Raw genomic sequence first — 14,151 nt, 5'->3', positions numbered from 1 at the left:
GCAAACAGCCATCCTTGGAACGGAAAAGGTACCGAATGAGCTGGAAATAAATAAATTGCCAATTCCGGATGGAATTCGGTGTTACACAGATTACTCATCGGCATTGGCCCATTACTTAACTTGTTCTGTATTTATCGTGAATCTCTCGTCAAAGGCAAAGTCCCAAGCGACTGTAAAAACGTGCAGGTATCTCCTGTACACATGGTGTTTAAGAAAATTTCCACACCTTTTCTGCAGTGTAGTAAAGCACAGAAACGAAAAGGCTAGTATCCATATTTTATGTTCGAATATAGCAAACTCCCTTGTAGAACAGATTTAGAAAGCATCGATGGTGCGAAACTCAGTTTGCCTTTTTCTCGCATGAACAGTGAATGACGAGCAACAGGCAGATTCCATATTTCTCGAGTTCCTGAAAGCCTTTGACACAATGACGAATGGGAGACTGTTAAGGAAAATCGTAGAATACGGCATGGGTTCTCACATACTTGAGTGATTGGAAGACTTCTTGAGTAATACACACATCAAAAATGTTATGCATCATGCCAGTTCCCAGAACTCCTGAAGATAGACGTTGACTATGGATATTGTATCACAGAGACAGTGCGTTACTGACGTGCAAATTCCGGCCTTCGTCAGCAGTGATCAGTCGTCAGCATGGGTGCATGAACCAGGCGCCCATAATAGTAACCGTCAATGCATTCTTCAGCTCAGTCCAGTACAATGAATTCAGACTTCAATTCGACAAACTAGGAACGTTTATGAATTTGTGTCAGTACTCTAAGTACGGGAATAGTGAATTTTCCTGTGAATATCTTCTGCGTAACGGAGACCTAAACTTCAAATCGCCTAAGGAGCCAATTTGTTTCTCTATTTAAGTAAATATCTGTTTATTTATTTCATTTATTGATTTATGTATCCTGGGAAAATTAGAGTCGACTGTTCAACCCTTAGATCCAACCAAACATCTTCATAATTCACATGACATTTATTATTACGTACAGATTTTACGATAGCTTGTATTTAACATGAAATCTAATACTGAGAAATATAGTGTGTCCATAATTAAACTTGCTATTAAGAACGCTGTAGCAAGAGAACCACTGCCCAGAATGACGTCAAATTTGCTCTTGCTACAGCGTTCTTAACAGCTAGTTTAATTATGGACACACTATATTTCTCAGTATTATATTTCATGTTAAATACAATTTATCGTTCATGGGGACAAAAACCCCATAAAAGGTAGAGTGACATCGGTTTCTATTTGTCGTGATAATGGCGCAAGGCATGCGCAGTATGCTGTGCTCCGTTTTCTGCCACTAATTGAAGCATCCCGTTCCACAACAGATTGTCGGTTGTCGCGTTCAGATGCGCTGCGCAGTGCGTATATTCAATTCAGTTACGTTCGTAATTGGAACACTGAAGACAACTTCATTCAGATAATTCAAACGGATTAAGATCAGGTGATCTGCACCGCCACGGTGTAGGGAAAAGACGGCTAATAATTATATCATTCCTGAAATGGCTCAGCAGCAGCCACTTCACTGGCTGTGCAAAGTGCATAAGGCCGCCATCTTGCATAAAAATGATCCTACCAACATATCCACGGTGTTGAAAGGTTGGAATGACGATGGTGCGCAAAAGACTCTCATAGCGTTTACCATTGACTGTAACAGGATCCACAGGTTCAAATGGCTCTAGTCAGTCGTCTGAGGTCATCAATCCCCTAGACTTAGAACTACTTAAACCTAACTGACCTTATGACATCACACACATCCATGACCTAGGCAGGATTCGAACCTTCGACCGTAGCAGCCGCGTGGTTCCGAACTGAAGCGCCTAGAACCGCTCGGCCACAGCGGCCGGCCGGACCCACAGGACTTAACTCCTCGGAAAAATACGGCCCTACGGAAACGATCCCATCAACCTGCACCACACAGTCACCTTTGCAGAATGAAGTAGTAACGGTTGATGCACGTGCAGATTTTCCGTTAATCGTATTCTGCAGCTATGGGTATTAACATTTCCTTGGAGACAGAAATGGGCTTCGTCTGTCCACAGAAAGTTCAATTGCCATTCATTGTCCACTTCCATGCGACCAAGAAATTCCAGAGCGAACGTTTGTCTTGCTGGTAAGTCAGCAATACAGTGGATAGCAATACAGGACGTTTCATAAGATTTTATGCACCATGCTCGCAGGAATCTCCAGTGTTCGGGCAATTCCCCGTGCACTACATTGTTGCCAGCACTCGACCCCTCCCACAATGCTGTGGCCACATCTTCGACAGACGCAGGATCAACTGCTTTCCTCCCTCTTCCGCACTGCGCTTCAAAAGAACCTGTCTTTTCGAATTTTGTAATGACTTTCTCTAGACCTTTAGACATTGCACCAATCTTTGTTTCATACATTTGCGTGTCCGGTACTTCTGCAGGTCTACTGGTACACAATCACCGTTCTTGTAAAAGCAGCGCGCGATCCTTCATGGTGCCTGTAATGTTGGGGGTCTCGGGTGCTAACGGAGAAAAGTCGTATGCCTCATGTCTCTTGGCGTGCACATAATGATGCTTACAGTACCATCCATCGGTCAAATTTTCGATTTTTTTTTCGTGACATTCCCGCTGCTGTTCAAATTTGACGTCATTCTGAGGAGTGATTATCTTTGTATAGAGTTTTGACTTGTAACTTTAATTATGGGCACACTGGACTTAAGACGGAAGTAGAGGATACAGTAATGGCTATATCAAAAATTGTTCACTGTATTTTATTTCTGAATAGTAGAGTAACGAATAATCTACAGCCAGATCGTTATATACAATGTGGGTGTTGGGAGCAAGAGAAGTGAAAGTAATGCGAGAGAGGATAATTGGTTGCTGGACGCGTCATAGGGTCGTCTATGTACTTGACTTGCATCATTTAAACAGAGGCAAGTTGTTACTTGTCGGACCACACAGCACGCCTCCAATGAGGTACGGTCCAGTTTCTGTGTTGTTTGTGCCAAGTGAGGATAAGCAGCTGTATCTGCAACTTTGAGCAATGGTGTTCTCCGATCTACCCGCCTCAGTACGTCCATTACATCTTTAGTCCTTTTTGTAATGTTCACTGGGATGGTGGCTGAGATGGACCTGCATTCACTGACAGCGGGTTTGAAACCGACTGTCACAGACACTTGTCCGAGGACCTTGTCGGTTAGGATCTTTTTACGTCCACGGTTATTGCACTGTTTTACGTTGCTACATGGGTACGTAATTCCTTGTGGACACTCTGGACAGTTCACGTGGCTTTACCAACCCACGCTGATTCACTAACAAATCGAGCAACTACGCTCACATGATAGTCACGGCCTCGTCTCAATACGATAGGTCCTTTCTGCCAATTTGCGACGTCACGGCATCGATCCATCGTACTGTGCTGATTTCATAAAACACACTAGCACTTACACACCGCTTCACTGCCATGATTTATGACGGCAGGGGAATGTTACACGATACCCTGACACCAGTTGTACATCATCTGTAGAGCTCCAAAGGGACCAGAACGCTCTTTCAAGGTGCGTGACTAATATTTTATCCGGTGAGCTTACCTAGCTTATTACGAGAGTATAAAATTTGCAGATGAATAAGCCCTGTAACGTAAACATACGATACACCTCTGAAACAAGTGTAAACTGTATACTAACGCATCAAGCTCTGCATTTAATTCCGCAACACTCAGATTTGCTCTGCTCTGCCAATAGCACAAGCGTGAGAAAATGTGCAGTGCGCTTTAGAGATCAGAAATGCGGTCCGTATACTACCTTTGAACACGCCAGCTGGTCTTGTCTAGTTATCACCGAACTGGCCGTCTCTATGCGCCCGCAAACTCGTGAGTCTCGGTCGAAGGCCACACGTCACATGAGTCTGTTGAGGGTGCAAGTGGACTCTAATCGCTCAGAAAGGTGAGCGAATACAGGAGTTTGCGAGTATAACCATATACTTGCGGAATTACCGCTAAAGACACAACTGTTCTGAAAGAAATTTTCACCATGAAACAGTAAATTACTGTACAATTACACACATCAAAAAAAGTTTTGCATCACCCCGGTTCCCAGAACTCCTGAAGAAGCTCATTGACTGTGGATATTGTATCACAGACACAGTCCCCTTGACTGTTCTGAAATGTCACTAAACCCATCCAAAAAAGTAAACAACCACGCATGAGCAGCGCCTGTTAGGCGGAGGGGGTCCGACAGCCGATTACTTCCAGACATTCCACCAGAAAGAAGGTACACGGCTCGTGTTGTCTGTGGTTCGACCACGCCTAGTCGGTCAATACCAAGGTTCGATCGCATCCGCGTTGTTACTTTGAGCCAGGAAGGGCTCTCAACAAGGGAAGTGTCCAGGCGTCTCGGAGTAAACCATAGCGATGTTGTTCGGACATGGAAGAGATACAGACAGACAGGAACTGTCGATGACATGCCTCGCTCAGGGCACCCAAGGGCTACCACTGCAGTGGATGTCCGCTACCTACGGATTATGGCTCGGAGGAACCCTGACAGCAACGCCACCATGTTGAATACCACCATGTTGAATAATGATTTTCATGCAGCCACAGGACGTCGTGTTACGAATCAAACTGTACGCAAAAGGCTGCATGATGAACAACTTCACTCCAGACGTCCACGGCGAGGTCCATATTTGCAACCACGACACCATGCAGCGCGGTACGGATTGGACCAACACATGCCGAATGGACCGCTCAGGTTTGGCATCACTTTCTCTCTACCGATCAGTGTCGCATACGCCTTCAACCAGACAATCGTCGGAGACGTGTCTGGATACAACACGGTCAAGCTGAACGCCTTAGACACACTGTCCAGCGAGTGCTGCAAGGTGGAGGACCCCTGCTGTTTTGAGGTGGCTTTATGTGGGGCTGACGTACGCCGCTGGTGGTCATGGAAGGCGCGGTATCGGCTGTACGATACCTGAATGCCATCCTCCGACCGATAGTGCAACCATATCAGCAGCATATTGGCGAGGCATTCTTCGTGGACGACAATTCGCGCCTCCATCGTGCACATGTTGTGAACGACTTCCTTCAGGATAACGAAATCGCTCGACTAGTGACCAGCATGTTCTCCAAACATGAACCCTATCAAACATACCTGGGATAGGTTGAAAAGGGCTGTTTATGGACGAAGTGACCCACAAATCACTCTGAGAGGTCTACGCCGAATCGCCGTTGAGGAGTGGAACAATCTGGACCAACAGGGCCATGATGAACTTGTGGATAGTATGCCACGACAAATACAGGCCTACATCAATGCAAGATGGCGTGCTACTGGGTATTAGAGGTACTAGTGTGTATAGCAATCTGGACCACCACCTCTGAAGGTCTCGCTGTATGGTGGTACAACATGCCATGTGTGGTTTTCATAAGCAATAAAAAGGGCGGAATGATGTTTATGTTGATCTCTATTCTCATTTTCTGTAAGGGTTCCGGAACGGTGGGAACGGAGGTGATGCAATTTTTTTTTTTTTTTTGATGTGTGTATTACACGCACACATGATTTCGGTCTTGTAGCCATTCTCAAGCGCAAGTTGAAATGTCACAAAATGTCCGACCTGCCTGAATGGCAGAAGCATGTTATATACCAATATAACGACTGATCTGTTGTCAGTGAGTACTGTTCTGTTTGCAAATATATTTATATGGATGAAAATTTGAGAAGACTGCTGTAAATTTATTTTAATGTCTAATATCTACCGAGCGGGGAGACGGGGGGGGGGGGGGGGGAGAGGGGCGCAGCGGTTAGCACACTAGACTCGCACTCGGATTCGGGAGGACGACGGTTCAATCCGGCGTCCGGGCATTCTGATTTAGGTTTTCCGTGACTTCTCTAAATTACTCCAGACAAATTCCGGAATGGTACCTTTAAAAGGGCACGGTCGACTTCCTTCCCGGTAGTTCCCTAATCCGATGTGACCGATGACCTAGCCGTTTGGTCTCCTCTCCAAAACAACCCAACCCAACCCATTCAGGGAATGCCTAACAAATACATTGACATATAGACACTTTACAGGCCTTACCGAGTCTGTAGGGACTGTATCGGAAAACGACACTAGGATCAAGCGCAGTCTCTGAATGGTGGTTAATTACTGAAAGAATTTACAGAAATGAATGATAAGGAACACACCTTGCTATTAGGCCATAAACTCAAGTTGTCTAGAGCAAATGAAGACAAAAATATCGCGATTTTATGTCGCAGGAATATAATAGTGAAGAAGCAGGGTTCCCAGTTTTCGTTTTGACGCGACACATACGTTTTCTCATGGCGGAAGTGGAATAAACAAGAATACCGTCATTTTTTTGCATTGGACGAAATTTTTATGATTTTCGTCTGAAGCGAGCACTATAGCGTGAAACTTACTGCAGGTATCACTCCTCTCCTAACGGAATGCATTTGCAACTGTATACTTAGCATCTTAATTTTCGTCTTACGCCCTCTACAGACTAACAAAACACAGCTCCTTAAGGACCATTAGATTCCGACAATCAGTCACTTCGCCTTGTCAGTACTACTTTACAGCAGCAAGACCGTGTGCTCATCTTCCGTACTAACAATAAGTCGTGACTAGCTTTATACTCCTGCATCCTTAAGTAAGACTGAACGAGTCGACGAGTATGAAGCGACCACAACGCCACAGTTCACAGAATCTTCATAATCGCAGAACTACAGCGGAAATGAAGGAAGTCCGTTAGCACTGATGTAATAGCGGCGCGCCGGCCGCGATGGCCGAGCGTCTCTAGGCGCTTCAGTCCGGAACTGCGCTACTGCTACAGTCGCAGGTTCGAATCCTGCCTCGGACATGGATCTGTGTGATGTCTTTAGCTTAGACAGGTTTAAGTAGTTCTACATTCTAGGGAACTGATGACCTCAGATGTTGAGTCCCAGAGCCATGTGAACCAATAGCGGCACCTGGTTTTGTGAAGTATGCAACCCGAACATTAGACTCGTACTCGCTCCATTTATGAACTCTAGTCCGCTGAGATGACTTCCATTTACTAGCCGATTAAGGCCAGGTCTCGTTCATTTAAACAAAACTTCTCAGAGTAGTACGTGCAACTTACGTTCTCAATTATTTTCTCGGTGTATTGCAAACTCCGTCTTCCTCTATAGTTTTTGCCCTCTACAGCTCCTTCTAGTACCATGGAAGTCATTTCCTCATGTCTTAAAAGATGTCTTACATCCTGTCCCTTCTTCTGGTCAGTGTTTTCCACACATTCCATCCTCTCCAATTCGGTGCAGAACCTCCTCGTTCTTTACCTTATCATTCCACCTAATTTTCAACATTCGCCTGTAGCATTATATCTGAAATGCTTCGATTCTCTTCTGTTCCGATTTTCCCACAGTCCATGTTTCACTACGATACAATGCTGTGCTCCAAACGCACATTATCAGAATTTTCTTCCTCAGATTAAAGCCTATATCTGATACTAGTAGACTTCTCTTGGCCAGGAATGCCCTTTTTGCCAGTGCTAGACTGCTTTTGATGTAGTCCTCGCACCGTCCGTCAATGGTTATTTTGCTGCCTAAGTAGCACAATTCACTAACTTCATCTGTTTCGTGATCATCAGTCCTGATTTTAAATTTCTTGTAATTCTCATTTCTTTTGCTTCTCATTACTTTTGTCTTTCTTACTCTATTCTTTGCTCAATAAATTGTTCATTCAATTCGGCATGTCTTGTAATTCTTCTTCACTTTCAGTCAGGATAGCATAGTGATCAGCTAATCGTATCATTGATATCCTTCCACTCTGAATTTTAAATCCATGCTGAAACTTTATTTTGTTTCCATCATTGCTTCTTCGATGTACATACTAAACACTGGGGGGAAAAGGCTACATCGCTGTATTACACCGTTTTTAAATCGAGCGCTTCGTTCTTGGTCGTCCACTATAGTTATTGCCTCTTGGCTCTTGTACATATTGTATGTTACCTGCATCTCCCTATACCTTACACCTATTTTTCTCAGAATTTTGAACATCTTGCACCATTTTAAATTGCGGGATGCTTTTTTAGGTCTACAAATACTATGAACGTGTCTTGATTTTTTCTTAATATAGCTTCCATTATCAACTGAAACGTCAGAAATTACTCTCTGGCGCCTTCACCTTTCCTAAAGCTGCACTAACGTCATCTAGCACATACTCAATTTTATTTTCGATTCTTCTGTATATTATTCTTGGAGCAGCTTGGATGCCTGAGTCGTTAAGCTGATTGTGAGATGATTCTAGCACTTGTCAGCTCCTGTAGTCTTCGGAACTGTGTGGATATTTCCGAAAGCCAAATGGTATGTCTCCAGACTTATACTTTCTACACAACAGCATGAGTAGCCGTTTTGTTGCCATTTTCCTAATGATTTTAGAAATTCTGATGGAATTTTATAGATCCCTTCTGCCTTATTTGGTATTAAGTACTCCAAAGCTCTCTTAAATTCTGACTCTAATACTGGATGCACTGGATGCCCTACCTCTTCTAAATCGACTCCTGTTTCTCCTTCTATCACACCAGACGAATCTTCCCCGTCATGGAGACCTTCAGTGTACTCTTTCCACCTATCCGCTTTCTCCTCTGCATTTCACATTGGAATTCACGTTGCACGCTTAATGTTACCACCCTTGCTTTTAATGTCACCGAAGGTTGTTTTGACTTTCCTATACGCTGAGTCAGTCCTTCCGAGAATCATTTCCTCTCGATTTCTTCACACTTTTCAAGCAGTCATTTTCTCTTAGCTTCCCTGCAGTTTTTATTTGTTTGATTCCTCACCGATTTGTATTTCTTTGTTCCTGAATTTCTCTGAACATTTTGTACACCCTTTTCACATCGATCTACTGAAGTAGTTCTTCTGTTACCTTAAATTTATTCGCTGTTACCTTCCTTGTACTTATGTTTTTCTTTCCAACTTCTCTAATTGCGCATTTTAGAGATTTCCATTCCTCTTCACCTTTACAGCCTACTGAGCTATTCCTTATTGCTATATATATAGCCATAGAGAACTTCAAGCGTAACTCGTTATCCCTTAGTACTTCTGTATTCTATTTCTTTGCGTATTGATCTTTCCTGACCAATCTCTTGAACTTCAACCTATTATTCATCACTACTACATTGTGATCTGAGTCTAAATTTGCTGCTGAGTACGCCTTACAATCCAGTCTCCGATTTTGGAGTAACTATAATGTAATATAATTCTCCCCGTATCGTCCGGTATTTTCCAAGTATTTCTACTTCTCTTGTGATTCTTGAACAGAGTATTCGCTGTTACTAGCTGAAATTTATTACAGAACTGAATTAGTATTTCTCCTCTCTCATTCCTCGTCCCAAGCCCATACTCTCCTGTAACCCTTTCTTCTACTCCTTCCCCTACAACTGCATTCCAGTCTCCCGTTACATACTGTATTTTCCTTTCAACATCCTCATATATTTTCTCTATCTCTTCATCTTCAGCTTGCGACATTGCCAAGTATATCTGAACTATCGTTGTCGGTGCTGGTTTGTTGTGGATTCTGATAAGAACAACACTGTCAGTGATCTATTCACAGTAACTCACTCTTTTCCCTAGCTTCCTATTCACAACGAATCCTGATCCAGCTACACCATTTCCAGCTTATGTTGATATTTTCGCATAGTCATCTGACCAGAAATCCTTGTCTTCTTTCCATTTCAGTTCATTGATCCCTGCTATATCTAAACTGAGCCTTTACATTTCACTTTTCCGATTTTCTAGCTTCCCTATCACATTCAGGCAACGGATTTGTCGCACTGGATACACCGGTTCCCGTGAGATCACCGAAGTTACGAGTTGTCGGGCGTGGCCGGCCCTTAGGTGGGTGAGCATCCGGGCCGTTATAAGCTGTTTCCGTTTCTCGTGGTGCACTCAGCCCTGTGCTGCCAATTGAGGAGTTATTCGACCGAATAGTAGCGGCTGCGGCCAAAGAAAACCGTCATAACGACTGGGAGAGCGGTGTGCGGACCACACGCCCCTTCTATCCGCATCCGCAGCTGAGGATGACACTGCGGTAGGATGGCCCCGACGGGCCACTTGTGGCCTGAAGACGAAGTGCCTACCACATTCAGACCTGCCATTCCACGTCCCGACTCGAAGAACATTAACCTTTAGTTGATTATTCAGTCTTTTTCTCGTGGTCACCTCCCTTTCGTGCCATAAGCCTCTGATTTAACAACTTTTAAACGCTTCATGCGATTTCAACAAACGATATCTTGGATGATAGCATTGCACTACAGTTATCATCCCTGAAAGCCACGTGTCCTATGCTATTTCTTGGTTTATTACGTTTTTATTTCATTTTATTACGCAAATATTTGTCAGAACATCGCATCCCCAACAATGACACAGAATCTGAATGCGGCATGAATATCCATGTATTGACATACATAATTAATGAGCAGATTACTATTTTGACAGTAGGTTTATTTAACTGTTGAGGGCAAGTGATATTAAAAGCTGTGCTAATTTAATTGCATGTCTTACCTGCCAAAAGACATTTCCGACAAGCAAGTTTAAAGGATTGTTTACATATTATTAAACGACAGTCTGTTGCCTTTTATTGTGAACAAATTTACGCAAGAATACTGGCTTATTTAGAGTGAATGGTCTGAGCCTGAATGAATGTTTATAACATTTCTTTAGTTAAATATTGTTTTACTTTATTAGTTTAGTCTGGAAGTGGTCAAGCTGAGTCAGATCCGTATGGGGGACAATTTCGGAATCTTTTGCCAATGAAGAGATCACCATGACACTTTTTCTATTACAGGCCACATGTCCTGTGGATACACGGTATGTGCCTCTAATGCAGTGGTTTCCGTTGCCTTCTGGATCCTAATGCCTTCGATAACTGCTAATTCTTCAGCCATTAGGGACAATTTTCCACCCCTAGGACAAGAGAGTGCCACGAGCCGCTGTCCACTCCTCTGCTATCTTTGACAGAGCCGTTGGCAGAATGAGTGTGACTTCTTATGCCGGAAGTCTTCGGCCGCAAATGTTGATAACCAATCAAAATTTAGACGACGCCGGGTTTTGAACCCAGGACCAAAGACACTTTCATTACGCTTCCCATAGACCATGGGAACAGAACTTCAAACTAGAGAATACAAAAAATACGGTATGTATTGAGAACATTTTGTTAATTGTTCTATTTTTACAGGGTGTTACAAAAACGTACGGCCAAACTTTCAGGAAACATTCCTCACACACAAATAAAGAAAAGATGTTATGTGGACATGTTTCCGGAAACGCTTAATTTCCATGTTTGAGCTCATTTTAGTTTCGTCAGTATGTACTGTACTTCCTCGATTCACCGCCAGTTGGCCCAATTGAAGAAAGGTAATGTTGAATTCGGTGCTTGTGTTGACATGCGACTCTTTGGTCTACAGTACTAGCATCAACCTCATCAGTACGTACCATCAACAGGTTAGTGTTCATCACGAACGTGGTTTTGCAGTCAGTGCAATGTTTACAAATGCGGAGTTGGCAGATGCCCATTTGATGTATGGATTATCACGCGGCAATAGCCGTGGCGCAGTACGTTTGTATCGAGACAGATTTCCAGAACGAAGGTGTCCCGACAGGAAGACGTTCGAAGCAATTGATCGGCGTCTTAGGGTGCACGGAATATTCCAGCCTATGACTCGCGACTGGGGAAGACCTAGAAAGACGAGGACACCTGCAATGGACGAGGCAATTCTTCGTGCAGTTGACGATAACCCTAATGTCAGCGTCAGAGAAGTTGCTGCTGTAGAAGGTACCGTTGACCACGTCACTGTATGGAGAGTGCTACGGGAGAACCAGTTGTTTCCGTACCATGTACAGCGTGTGCAGGCACTATCAGCAGCTGATTGGCCTCCACGGGTACACTTCTGCGAATGGTTCATCCAACAATGTGTCAATCCTCATTTCAGTGCAAATCTTCTCTTTACAGGTGAGGCTTCATTCCAACGTGATCAAATTGCAAATTTTCCCAATCAACATGTGTGGGCTGACGAGAATCCGCACGAAATTGTGCACTCACGTCATCAACACAGATTTTCTGTGAACGTTTGGGCAGGCATTGTTGGTGATGTCTTGATTGCGCCCCATGTTCTTCCACCTACGCTCAATGGAGCACGTTATCATGATTTCATACGGGATACTCTACCTGTGCTGCTGGAACATGTGCCTTTACAAGTACGGCACAACATGTGGTTCATGCACGATGGAGCTCCTGCACATTTCAGTCGAAGTGTTCGTACGCTTATGAACAACAGATTCGGTGACCGATGGATTGGTAGAGGCGGACCAATTCCATGGCCTCCACGCTCTCCTGACCTCAACCCTCTTGACTTTCATTTATGGGGGCATTTGAAAGCTCTTGTCTACGCAACCCCGGTACCAAATATAGAGACTCTTCGTGCTCGTATTGTGGACAGCTGTGATACAATACGCCATTCTTCAGGGATGCATCAGCGCATCAGGGATTCCATGCGATGGAGGGTGGATGCATGTATCCTCGCTAACGGACAACATTTTGAACATTTCCTGTAACAAAGTGTTCGAAGTCACGCTGATACGTTCTGTTGCTGTGTTTCCATTCCATGATTAATGTGATTTGAAGAGAAGTAATAAAATGAGCTCTAACATGGAAAGTAAGCGTTTCCGGACACATGTCCACATAACATATTTTCTCTCTTTGTGTGTGAGGAATGTTTCCTGAAAGTTTGGCCGTACCTTTTTCTAACACCCTGTCTAATTGTTGCTTTTAGAATGTCAGTTTACGTAACCTATTGTAGTTGTGTTAATCACGTTCCTAACAGGACATATTATGTACTAATTTAAACGAATTGCAATCGGGCCGGAAGTCCCTACGAAAAATAAAAATGTGTAGCTTTGTCTTTGAAATTCGCTTAGATGCTTGAAAATCTGCGATATTGACGTTAAATTGATTTGGGTGAAGACCGAAACAGATATTTTGATTACTTACTTTCTAATGCACGGTGGTCAGTTGCTGTTGCAACTGAATGGCCAACATCCGGTTTTGGTAAGACAGCAGGACGCGAGTTTTGCATCTCATTACTCCAACGGCCTTGCCTTGCTCCCTTTACCGTGACCTTCGCCCGCGTACCTGTTGCGATCCAGTTACACCACAACCGATAGAACGGAAGAGTCGCTATTAGGAACATGCTATTAGCGTCCAGATGTGTATCTGGAAAGGGAAATCACGAACTGAAGTTTAACCTCTTTTCGCGGCGGGTGCTGCTTTTGCGTAGGTAACGGAGACTATCACTGCCAGTCATTGTGTCAACAAATGAAGGCATCCTCTTGGAAAAAAAAAATCAATAACGGACTATCGTGAGGGCGATCAGAGGCTATTTGTAGTTATTACAGAACTTAGCGGGTTCTGTCCCTTGTGAAAAAAGAAAGAAACGAACAGTTACTGCCACATTATCTAACTGTGTAACAAGGCGAGTGGCAATCTAAATAAGAACACTGCATTTGCTGTAACATGAAGCCAAGCTGTTCTGTGAACTAACATTGCCTTTCCAGATCAGCTGTCACTATATTAAATTAACTGTCTTATGCTGTAGCTGTTCACGGATTACGAATGAGAACTTAACCGAGTTTCAACACCAGGAGATAAATTGTGCAATATGCATCGGTCATAGTAGAGATTATGTAGTAATTCTTGTTCCAGGACTCGCCTGCGTCTGGAGTTGATCTTCAATATCGCAGGTATTATGTTCGTATATGCAAATCTCAGCACAGTTCGACCACAAGTGCTTGATGAACGGATGTCATGTCACGTCCGCAGAGCCGTACTGTTCGATATATGGTCTGCTGTGACTCATGTAGCCGTGGATTTGAATGTGAGGTGTGAGAATCCATTTCTACCAAGACTATTTGGAGACGAATGCACCGCACAGCATTCAAGAGCCGACGACCGACGTCACACTACACATCACCACTATACGCCCAAAAAAAGTAAAACTATCCTATTTGCGAAGTTCACCATTACATAATTTTTATATAAGTATAAAAAAATGGCATGGAATGCCTACACAATTGGAAACATGTTTCCCCACAGAAATGAAATGAAATCGAGAGACAACAAGAGGAAAATATA

Source organism: Schistocerca nitens, chromosome 6, assembly GCF_023898315.1.
Source record: "Schistocerca nitens isolate TAMUIC-IGC-003100 chromosome 6, iqSchNite1.1, whole genome shotgun sequence".
Classification (NCBI taxonomy): domain Eukaryota; kingdom Metazoa; phylum Arthropoda; class Insecta; order Orthoptera; family Acrididae; genus Schistocerca; species Schistocerca nitens.
This window is presented reverse-complemented; position numbering follows the sequence as displayed.